This window comes from Notolepis coatsorum (assembly GCF_963971535.1).
Source record: "Notolepis coatsorum genome assembly, chromosome: 1".
NCBI classification, from domain to species: Eukaryota; Metazoa; Chordata; class Actinopteri; order Aulopiformes; family Paralepididae; genus Notolepis; species Notolepis coatsorum.
This window is the reverse complement of record NC_140165.1, coordinates 182,106,380-182,118,967: the sequence shown is the minus strand read 5'-3', so window position 1 is coordinate 182,118,967 and position 12,588 is coordinate 182,106,380. Positions and strand designations below refer to the sequence as shown.

The window sequence follows — 12,588 nt, the reverse complement described above, 5'->3', positions numbered from 1 at the left end:
AAAAAGCTTAGTGTACAGCCCTGGTTGGGGTTTAAGGTTGAGGGATGGAGGGAGGGGGTAAGAAATGGAGAGTTGAAAAAGGGGTGAGAAATAGAAAGGAGAGTAGAACATGTTTGTTCATTTAAAAGTGTTACAAAATTGTATGTACATATGTTATGAGGTGGTGAGCAACTTAACATTACACTCTGATTATTGCTGTGATGTACCTTTATAATTAAATAAATACATTTCATATACATTTGAAATTAATGGTTTGTTGTGTTCTTTATCAGTAGTTTATAAATGTATATTATGGCAATTCATGATGTATTTTTGTAAGTTTGGGTCCCGGGGAAACACCAAATTTCTCTTTTGGGTCTCGAGCTGAAAAAGTTTGGGAACCCCAAACTTTAATTTAATTTATTATTAAAAACAAATTTAATAATAAGTTGAAATAAGGGAAAAGAACAAGTGCGGTATGTGTGCGTCTTTAGCCTGGCGGGCGGATGACCATGACCGGTGGAGAGCACAGAAGTAGAACTGTGAAGACACAGAGGGAGGAAACAAAATAAGTCTTCACAGGGAAAAAAACACGATGACAAAAACACGATAACATAGTGTCAAAAATCACGGGAAAGTTGGATACATGGGAACACAACGGGAAGAGGATTTACACAAGACAGACGCAAAAACATTATTACGAGAAGTAATATCAAATCTACTTGCCAGGCCATTCTTAACTCATTCTGCGCCAGTCACGAGAAAAGTCGGGTTAACTCACCAACCGTTCAGCGCCAATCACGAGAAAACACATACAGTCAACATATTCTTAAATAATAGCGCTGCCCGAGGCTGGGCATGATACAGTCAACATATAGCGAGAGAGAGAGAGAGAGAGAGAGAGAGAGAGAGAGAGAGAGAGAGAGAGCTCCCGTTCTACAGTCAATATACAGTGTTATCGCTTTGTAACACTGTACAAATTTCTCCACAACACACATGTACAAGTGGCAGTAATGCAGAAAATCCAGCAAGGGAAGAAGCAGTGTAGAAAACAGGTGGAGTTTTTGCCTAGCAATGGGAATGCTTTGGCTGTACTGTGTAGATAGAAGTACACACTCTAGTGTTGATGTCTTTGTTTACAAGGCTTCAGGTATGGTTGCTCTGCTACAAACACAGTAGAGCAGCTGTGTGCACATCCAACCTTTTTTAGGCCAGGTGCAGGATAAAACTAAATGTGACTAAAGGAAAAATTGCAATGAACTGACCGACACAATTGACAACTATAAGCAATGCAATGCTCAGAGAGAGAGAGAGAGAGAGAGAGAGAGAGAGAGAGAGAGAGAGAGAGAGTCTGATGATCCAGACAGAGAGAGTCTGTGGTCCAGAGAGAGAGATGAGTCTGTGGACCAGACAGAGAGAGAGAGAGAGAGATGGGTCTGTGGTCCAGACAGAGAGAGAGAGATAAGCAAGACAGCTAAGATGAGCCCCTAAAGGATATTCAACTTTTAATGGAAGAACAAAACAGAAGGAAAAGATAACTTCACAAAGGCAACATGAATATACATAGATCCAAAAGGACAAAGATCAACACTTAAATCCAAAGAGAAGAGGGTCTATACCAGAGAAAACAAAGTAGCAAGGAGCCAACGGCCGACATCAGCTAAATAGGCTAACTGCAAATAGGTACTGACACCAGGTACACACCGTTAGCTACGACAGCTAGCCGGCCCGTTTGGCTCAATATAACGTTAGCTACGTTAGCTAGCCGGCCCGCTTTGGCTCAATATAACATTAGCTACGACAGCTAGCCGGCCCGTTTGGCTCAATATAACGATAGCTACGTTAGCTAGCCGGCCCGCTTGGCTCAACATAATGTCTACGACAGCTAGCCGGCCCGCTAGCTCAACATAACGTTGGCTACGATAGTTAGCCGGCCCGCTAGCTCAACATAACATTAGCTACGATAGCTAGCCGGCCCTCTAGCTCAACATAAGGTTAGCTACGATAGCTAGCCGGCCCGCTGGTCCAACAGAACGTCAGCTACAAAGGCTAGCCGGCCCGCTGGCTCCACATAACGTTAGCCAACATAACGTTAGCCACGATAGCTAGCCAGCCCGAGAGAGAGAGAGAGAGAGAGAGAGAGAGAGAGAGATATCTCCACGGCGGGAATAGAATAGAGTGCATTAAAAACTCACCAAACGTCCAAGAGGATGGAGACAACCCCGTGGAGTTGACGAAGTTCATCTGCCGAACGACCGTCCTCTTCATCTTGGCATAACAATGCTGCACTCGCTCTCTCTAGGTTAGCTAACGCTAGTTAGCCTTTAGCTAAGCTACTAGCCGACATGGCTATCCCGACTGAACCACACGTTAGCACTCGATATTATAACGTAGCTAAAGCTAACTAGCTGTCCCTGCCTTTAGCTAAGCCGACATGGCTAGCCTGACTGAACTTTCTAACATGCAACAACTTTCATCTTCAGTCCATCTGCCGAACGACCGTCCTCTTCGTCTTGGCTGGCATAACCTCCAATGCTGCACGCGCGAAATAGTCAGACGCAGCTGATGCACGCCGGCCGACTGTACACATGTAACCCCTCCCTTCGTTGAAACCAATAGTATGTCTGCTGCAGAGCCCCAGAGCTCCAATAGTGTATCTGCAGAGCCGCAGAGCCAGGAACAAGTCAGACACATTCAGTCTAATGTGACATATATAAGCATATAAGCAAAACTAGATTTTAGGTCTGTGATGAAAAAGGGCCTCGCGGGAAGGGGGGCCTCGCAAAAAAAAATTTAAAAAGAAAAAGAAAAAAGAAAAAAAGAAAAAGAATTTTTTTTTAATTTTTTTGTGTGCGAGGCCCCCCTTCCCGCGAGGCCCTGTTCGACCGCACTGCTCGCACACCCCCTGAGGCGGCCCTGGCTATATCCATAAATTTCCATCCATCCAGCCTGATGTTATCATTGGGAATGGGTCTGAGCTAGCAAAAGGGCAAATACCGCCGCCTACGCCTTCCAGCCGGTATTGCACTCTATTAGAAATGGTGTCGTTTCTTTTCTTGGGCGATCTGAGCCGTGCAGGCAGGGTTTAAATACTCTGGCAGGATGCTATTTTAAGCACTCGCAAATCTCGCAGTCTCCCCATTGATTAAAAAAATACTGTCTCACCTGATGTCTATGTCAGAGGAGAAAGGTTGACAGTTGTATCCGAATATAGATACCTTGGGATAAAAATGGACTCCAATCTTACATTTAAAAAACAAATCAAATCGGTAGTAAACAATGCAAAGTTTCACTTATCAAACTTCCGTCACATCAGAAACTCTCTGTCAACAAAAGCAGCAGCACTGTATTTTAATGCCATTATTATGTCACACTTAACATACTGTCTGACTAGCTGGACACAAGCCTCCTGTACAACATTACGATCTGTACAGGTAGTTTACCATCAGGCTGTGAAAGTTCTGGACAGGAAAACAAACAGCCACCACCATTGTTATAGCATAGCAAACCAGAACCTACTGAGCTGGGACAATCTTGTCAAATTCAAAGATGCCTGCCTTACCTATAAAATCCTACATGGCTTGGCTCCTCCCCCCCTCTGTACTTTCATAAAACAGAAAGCATCTGCTGATAGATATACCAGGTCTGTAGTCAGAGGGGACTGTGTAGTCCCAAACAGGAGGTCTGCTTTTAGTCAGACAGCCTTTTCCGTGAGAGCAGCCCACACCTGGAACAGTCTGCCAACACGGCTCAGGGAGTATCAAAGTTACATCTCATTTAAAACTAACTTAAAATCATGGTTGAGAGATGGTCAAGTGTGCGACCATTTTAACTGAGGGGTTGTATTTTTAATGTATGTATTTTAGTGTATTGTAACCTATACTGATTCCTACTGTGTTTTAATTATTGTACTATGTTTTTTAACTGAGGGGTTGTATTTTAATGTATTTATTTGTATGTATTTTAGTGTATTGTAACCTATATCGATTCCTACTGTGTTTTAATTATTGTACTATGTTTTAATTATTGTTGTGCTCATGTCACCTGCCCCAGAGACTACAGTTGAAAATTAGCCAACTTGGCTAAACTGGCATATTTACAGTCAAATGTTCCTTAATATGCACTGTCTCTGTATTTTAAACCAATAAATACAAAATACAAAAATTAAAGCAATGGCGTTCTAGCGCCCCCTGGCGCCCCAACCCCTGGCGCTGATTGAGTTAAAGAAGATCTGACGCTGATGAATGGATATCCAGGTATCTTGTAGTGTGGTGTGGTGATTAGCAGACAGGTGCGGAGCCTCCATCCATCAGCGTGATTAGTATCACCTGTGCCGATTGCACGCCTGTAGAGCAGTGGAGGTTTCTCTATGACAACACGTGAAACACAAATTCACTCATAATTCATAATTATTATTAATTTACATATACCTATATAAAAAAAAAAAAAAAAAAAAACTATATATATATATTTTTTTTTTTAAATTATTATTATTATTATTTTTTTATTATAAATGTTTTCCTCTGTAAAAAAAATGCCAGTGAATTTTTTTTTCTTCAAAAATGGCCAAAATGTACAGCTCTGAGCAGGCCTGCACTGCAGTATTGCCTGCAGTAATTATTCGTGAAGAAAACTTCACAGGTGTGACCCATTGTTAAATAAATAATAAATAACAGCGAATCAAAATAGGCTATTAACTTCATCTAAGCACGGTCTGTGCAGTTAAACTCTTGCCATTGAATGGAGGATTGATTGATTGACAGCCCTTGACATCCAATACACGGAGGTTGAATATGATTGGCAGCCTTGCAAATCCAATCAGAGATTTCTGCATTGCAAAGTCAAAATGGGTCCAGCTGCATGTGAGGAGGATAGGTTTAGCTCGGGCCAATCTCAAGTTTCTCAAGTTTCTTTATTAGTTGTCATACAGAAGTACAGAATACTTTTATACAAAAATTCTGTACTTCTGTATGACAAATAATAAAGAAACTTGAGAAACTTGAGATTGGCCCGAGCTAAACCTATCCTCCTCACATGCAGCTGGACCCATTTTGACTATGTGAAAGTTGAGACTATGAGAAAGTTGTTGTTTAGTAGTTAGTAAGCTGTACAGCTATAACAAGTCAGGCTAAATTAAACTTTGCGCCAACATTAGGACCGAAGTATAAACCAGCAACTGAGCAACATGAAGAAGTGGATTTATGCATCTGGATCAGAAAAAACGTTGTGGATGAAAAAGTAAGTAGGCTACAGTGCTTGTATGCTAACAGTAGCTAGGCAGCTTAGCCTACATCACAATGATAATCACCAAGCTAACTTACTGTACACACTGTAGGGCTGGGCAATTAATCGAAACAGAATTGCGATATCGATTCATAGACCTATGCAATCTAATTTCTAAGTTATGACTATTTTCTTTTATTAAAAAAAACGTTTTTTTTTTTTTATTATTATTTTATCTGGGTTGAACATGATTTGTGGAACTCCCTCTGGTGTTGTGGTCATGGTATTCACTGACCTTTGGGAAGTATTTCGACATGCACATGGGTATCTTAGTGGTGGAGTGTATCTTGTAGACCAGGCCCATTGCAAGTTGCTGTACTCTGTCGTCTACTCTAAGCCATCCTAGGTTGTCAAAGTGGACAGGGGTGAGGTGGGTTTTAGGAGTAAGGTCAAGCAGTAGTCTGACCAGTTTGTTTTGTGATGTTTGTAATCTTGTTTTTAGTGCCTTTGAGGTGCTTTGGTACCATGAGGTGCAAGCATAGTCGTAGTACCCTTGAATGAGTGCTCCTGTTAGAGTCTTCAAGGTATTCTTGTTTACCAGAGAGGAGATCCGGTACAGGAATCTAGTTCGTTGGTTGACTTAGTTTTATTACATTGGATCCCATTTTGTCACAGGAAAGATTTGCCTCTATAGGATGGAACCCAGGTAGGTAATTTCATCTTTCCTTTTAAGATAAGATAAGATATTCCTTTATTGATCCCCTTTGAAATTCAGGCATCATAGCAGCATGGGGGAGGGGGGGGGGGGTACAGGTAGTGAAAACAACACAAGCAGTGTAAACAAATAGGTCAATATAATTTACTATCTAACTAACTGAAATATACATTATTCATTATTCACAGTATCACAGTATCCACATAAGGTGCAGTATGCATAAGGTAGTGTTATTGTCCTACTTGGGTTCCTATTAGTTCTAGGTCGATGTATGGCAGCAGTCGCTGCCCACTGTTGTGGAGCCTGATGGCCACTGGTATGAAGGACTGTCCGAGGCGGTTAGTTGAGTGTCGGGGGGGTATGAGTCTGTGGCTTCCTTGTCACCTTCACCTAATATGTTTTGATCTGGTCAGGTGCGCTGTCACCTAAAATGTTTTGATCTGATCAGGTGCGCTGTCACCTAATATGTTTTGATCTGGTCAGGTGCGCTGTCACCTAATATGATTTCATCTGGTCAGGTGCGCTGTCACCTAATATGTTTTCATCTGGTCAGGTCCGCTGTCACCTAATGTTAATATGTTTTCATCTGTGTCCACTGACCACTGACACACAGTGGGGGATGTTTTAAAAATATTATTTAATATATAATATAATATAATAATTTGTGCTTCACCTAAAAATTTGGTCAGCAGCCTCCACTGCTGTAGAGCATGCGCCAAAGTGCAGGGGGTGTATGGGACAGACACGGAGGGTGAGACAGACACAGAGGTGTGTGACAGTGGAAAAGAGAGTTGTGGAGGTTTATGTTTATGTTTATTAAAGTTGTATAAGTTATTCAAAGTTGTATAAGTTGTGGAGGTGAAACCGTAACAGTAGGCAAAATGCGATTTTCTTCTCCCTGCTCCTTTTCGGTCATGGAATATACAAATTGGGAGGTGCTTTTTACTATGAAATGATGCTGTGCATGGCCATGAATGGAACAAATAAAAATGAAATTAAACGGTTAGGGTTAGTTGTCATGATTAGGGTTAGTTGTCATGATTAGGGTTAGTTGTGATGGTTAGGGTTAGTTGTCATGGCTAGGTTTAGAGTTAGTTGTCATGGTTAGGTTTAGGGTTAGTTGTCATGGTTAGGTTCAGTGTCATGGTTAGGTTTAGGGTTAGTGTCATGGTTAAGTTTAGGGTTAGTTGTCATGGTTAGGTTTAGGGTTAGTGTCATGGTTAGTGTCATGGTTATTGTAGGTTTAGGGTTAGTGTCATGGTTAGTATCATGGTTAGGGTTTGTTGTCATAGTTAGGTTCAGGGTTAGAGTCATGGTTAGGGTTAGTTGTCATGTTTAGTTATTTGCCATGGTTAGGTTTTTGGGGTAGTTGTTAGGGTTGGTTGTCATGGTTAGGGTTAGTTGTCATGGTTAGTTTTAGGGTTAGTGTCATGGTTAGGTTTAGGGTTAGTGTCATGGTTAGGTTTAGGGTTAGTGTCATGCTTCTCTATGCTGTGAGAGTGTCATGACCTCTAGGGCCAATCAAACCCATTCAAATCCTGATGTATAAAGTTAAAAAGACCATGGATGTCAATATGAAAATGAGGATGTTTTTCCTATAAAGTGTACCCTTTTGGAGCTGCAAGCTTTTCCCTTGACAGCAATTATGTAAAATGTTATACATCCAAGTGATTAAATAAATTAAAGGAGGCAGGGACAAATGGAATGTCACTTCTGTAGTCTATAGTCATGATTGGCATCATGTCACAATTTACAACACAGCCCTTATTTGGGGGGAAGTGCAGTTAAAAAAGAAAAAAGATTAAGATCATAAAAGCCTACAAATGTGTTGGATGCACTTCTAATTAGAAGAAAGATGGCTCCAAGCCATTTGACATGAGGATGCTTCAGGAAAACTTATTTTCTACAGTATTTATAGTGTGTGACAAAATAAATTTACCCTGCCTGGTTTGGGTCTAATTCCACATGTGATAATAATTCAGAATAGATGAGCCTGGCTGTAAAGAGGAGTCTTGTGGGGTTCCATTGAGACAATTTTCATTCAGATATCTTGAGGTGAAAAGTAAAATAGCTTAACTTTGGAGCAAAATCTACCCATTTGCCAGTAATGACGCATGACGTTGCTGGTACAGTACCTTTGGATTCCTCAATATCTCTAATTTCATTATAGTATCATACCAGTACTGTATATCCATGCTACCTTTCTGCTCTCTAGAGCCCTTTTAAAGATAGCTAATCAAACAGCGGGGTAACAGATGAGTGCTTAGGTTATACACTTGTCAGACTGACAACCATTTATTGTTATAACCAACAGAATAAATAGTAGTGCAATAAATTATGGCTATGTGTCTAATCTGCCCGTCGCTTATCAATGACTCATTTCCAGTCAACATTGTCGAAGCGGATTGTTTTTTTATCGGTTCATTTCTGTTTTATAGCATTTTGAAAAGCCCTCGTTTTCAAGAGAAAAAAAAAGATTACATGATAATCGCCCTGTACTGTAATATTCTAGAACGTTGTCATTTTTTGGCCTATTTATGAATCGGTTTCAAATAACCGTTAGATGTGTACGTGTGCACGCTGGTGCCGCGCGCTGAAATAGATTCTCTCAGTTCCTGATCGCTCTTACAGTCAAACAGCCATATCACATTATAGGGGAAAAGCATATATCTCCGAAGCTTATATCTCCGTGAAAACGGGTCTGATTATCCTAAGACTGGTCAAATAGATTCCTTACCTGAGATCAGATGGTATCAAATGGATTATTCCAATTCCTGATTGCCATTCCAAAAATCAATCCTTTTATTGATCCAACGCGTATACTGTAAAACACATATTACACGCTGTGCTGAGGGTCCAGAATGAATCTGATCGGCTCCGGTTACATGCGTGAGAAGTAAAATGTGGATTCCGGAGTTTTTTTTTCTCATCCATTTTCATTGAGTCCAATCCAAAATGGTGCATTACCATCTGGGAGACGATAGGGGGTGCTTTTTTCACATCTGAGCGCCTGGCGGGGCAGGTTTACCAACGGTAGACTCGGTTGATGAAATATGAATTCAGATCGCTAATAAAAAAAATAAAACGAGAATTCTCGTGATGGGCATTCAACCCGCAGGCTGATAACCCGAGATATCTTGTGATGGGCATTCAAAGTGTTAATAGCCTCGATGCTAACTATATACATTGAGAATGCCATTCACATTAGCATGTAGCTAACAACACCAGAGATCTTTTTGTGAGACTAAACTATCCGCTCTTGGTGGTCAATTGTGTTGATGTTAGTTTTGTTTCATCAACAAATGAGGCAGAACACACAGTGAATGTATCCGTTTTGTTTATTGCACTTTTATTGCACTTTCTTTGCTGAAAAATAAATGCTATGTTTTCAATTTTCCCTCCCATCCCCCAAATTCCCTCCCCCAAGGGTGCTTCCTGAAGCTCACTGACTTTCGACATAAATGAACATTGTATCAACAAATGTGTTTGTTTGTATTAATTTAGGGTTGTGCCATTATTATTATGCAAAGATAATAATTGTGATTAATTCTGTAATGAGTTGTGTGTTTCTAGCATCCTTGACACCCAAGGACAACGATGGAAATAAGTCAAGAGGCTTTTACGTTACTATCCTTGACAGCAATGTATGCTGGATTAATGATCTGTATATGTTGTGGAGTCTAAATAAAAACCTGAAACCTGAAACCTGGCTAAATGGCTCACGCGAGGCATTTAAAGATGGTGGACTTTTGCAGGAAGTGTATTGGCACATTCAACTTTTCTGATTGGTTGAAAATTGCCTTCATGTTCGCCACCTACTGCTTTGGCATTGTACTACATCTATATACATATATCAGTGTGCTCACGAGGCAAAAACAATGTCTAACTTGCCTGCCATTACGTTGCGTTCTGAAAAGCGAAACTGACCCTGACAACTAAACGAAAACTAGCCATTAGTGTAACCGCAGCCTTATAAGAGCCACGTATATGCATATGGTCTGGGATTGCCCACCAGTGGCCCATTTCTGGAAATCTATAGCAGCTAGACTCTCGGGCATCAGTAACATATCCATTCCACTCACGGCAGAAACATTACTTCTAAACGATATATCTTCACTACCAACATCCATACAACAGAAAATAATTATTCTGGCAGGCGTTACAGCAGCCAAAAAGCTTAGCGCTATGAGATGGAAAGAACCTGAGAATCTCACAGTAATTCACTGGTCCCTGACATTATTGGACGTTATTTATTTGGAGTAGGGATGCTCGATATTGGCTTTTTTACCGATACCGATATACCGATATTGTCCAACTCTTAATTTCCGATACCGATATCAACCGATATCAACCGATGCCGATATATGCAGGGCTTCCCCCCCCCCCCAAAAGATTTAATAATTTCAGGTAATTAACATTACATATCTCTTGTTGTGGAATTAACACAACATTATGCATACTTTTGACAATAAATTAAATCAGAATTTGTTCTTACTTGCTTGCCTGGGTAAATAAAGGTTATAGAAATGTAAAAAAAAAAAGAGAAAAAACCTTTTTTATTTATTTTTTGAAAACCGATACCGATATTTTCCGATATCACATTTTAATGCCGATATCGGCCGATAATATCGGACATCCCTAATTTGGAGATATAGACTGCTCGGTTGGTTGGGGTGGGTCAATCAGGTATTGATTTGTAGACCGCTGCGGCCGAGTTGGTCAAGAGCGTGATGTAGCGGCGGAGTAGGGGTGGGGGTGTTGGTCCTGGGGGATCCGGCGGTCTTGGGGGGGGGGGGGTATTGGGGGAGGAAGTCTAATGAAATGTCTAATGTAAATTTACATGTAAATGTAATGTAATGACTTTTGTGTTGTTCAGTGTTTTTGATTTTGTACTCTATATTCTATATTTTATATTTTGCATTTTGCATTTGTATTGTCATTATTATTATTATTATTATTATTATTATTATTATTATTATTATTATTATTATTATTATTATTATTATTATTATTATTATTATTATTATTGTTGATGTCAATGTTGTGTTTGTTGTAAAAAAATAAATAATAATTTGAAAAAGAAAATTTGATAAAAAAAATTATTATTGGCCTGTTCCATAATCAACCTAATGATAAGGGCATGGCCCACTGCCGTGACACTCTACAGGAGATGTGGGCGATGCCACTGAGTCATTCACGGAGAAACGCACACACATACTGTACACACACATCTCACTCCTTGTAGTGTAGCTAGTCGTCAGGAAGTCTATAAATGTCCCCCAGCGATTGGCTAAAGCCTGTTTGTTCTATCTGCTACCTAACTCAGCAAGTGTGTGTGTGTGTGTGTGTGTGTGTGTGTGTGTGTGTGTGTGTGTGTGTGTGTGTGTGTGTGTGTGTGTGTGTGTGTGTGTGTGTGTGTGTGTGTGTGTGTGTGTGTGTGTGTGTGTGTGTGTGTGTGTGTGTGTGTGTGTGTGTGTGTGTGTGTGTGTGTGTAAGCCACAGCCCTAACCCTACTAATAAGATAGCATGAGACTATGGTTACAGTATTGTGTGTGCATAATGTATGTGTGTGTGTTTCTGCTTAGTGTTTCCCAGTCGTCCACGTGAAACAATATAAGCCTCTTAGGCCTAATCCTGCCCTGAGTGGAGAAGAGAGTCATAGGGCAACCCTCTCTCTCTCTATCTCCCTTCCTCCCTCTCTCCTCTCTAGAGATGCTGTTGTTGGTCTGATCTTACTGATATGATTGGCTGCCTTACAGTAAGAAAACAGAAAACACTAGGATCCTTCCTGTCATTGTACTGCAGGCACAATCCAAGCCACTCTCCCAGTATAAGTCAGTGGTAATTCGGGATGTCACAATTAATGATTTCACTATTAATCAATATTTGTATTGTTTCAATCAATATTTGTATTCTTATTATCTGCATTGATTTGACTCTTTTTCTTATTCTCTGCATTGCTTTTAGTCTATTTTATGCAGATTGTATGTCTATTTTACAGCTGTAAAGCACTTTGGGCTGCAATTCTTGTATGAAAGGTGCTATACAAATAAAGTGTATTATTATTATTATTATTATTATTATTATTATTATTATTATTATTATTATTATTATTATTATTATTATTATTATTATTATATTCTTGTATGAAAGGTGCTATACAAATAAAGTGTATTATTATTATTATTATTATTATTATTATTATTATTATTATTATTATTATTATTATTATTATTATTATTATTATTATTATTATTATTATTATTATTATTATTATTATTATTATTATTATTATTAAGTAATGGTTTATGATTTTTATTAGGATCCCCATTAGCTGATTCAAAACATCAGCTACTCTTCCTGGGGTCCACACATAACATAAATGACAACAGATAAGACATTTACATGAGACAAGCAACCAAGTGGTATTAAGAGTCAGAAAGTGACCATATACTTTCTATCAAACATATTACATATTACTAATCATATTGAATCATACATAGTACAATATACATTACATAACAGTATATATTAATATGCACTCAATTCACAAGCAGTGAGACACCATATACATACCACGTATATAATACTCTAAACTCTTACCCCGATTAATAGGCACTGGATATACATGCAAAGTAAACTACCACCTATTTGTATAGGCTACTAATATT

The 12,588-nt window shown here is 39.4% G+C and overlaps 1 protein-coding gene across 4 annotated transcripts in view; it reads left to right on the top strand.

The window, feature by feature from the left end:
- The window catches only part of unc119a1 (unc-119 lipid binding chaperone a1), a gene marked incomplete at both ends in the record, with an annotated part of 288,649 nt that overhangs the window by 208,812 nt on the left and 67,249 nt on the right, over positions 1 to 12,588 (top strand). The window lies entirely within an intron of this gene.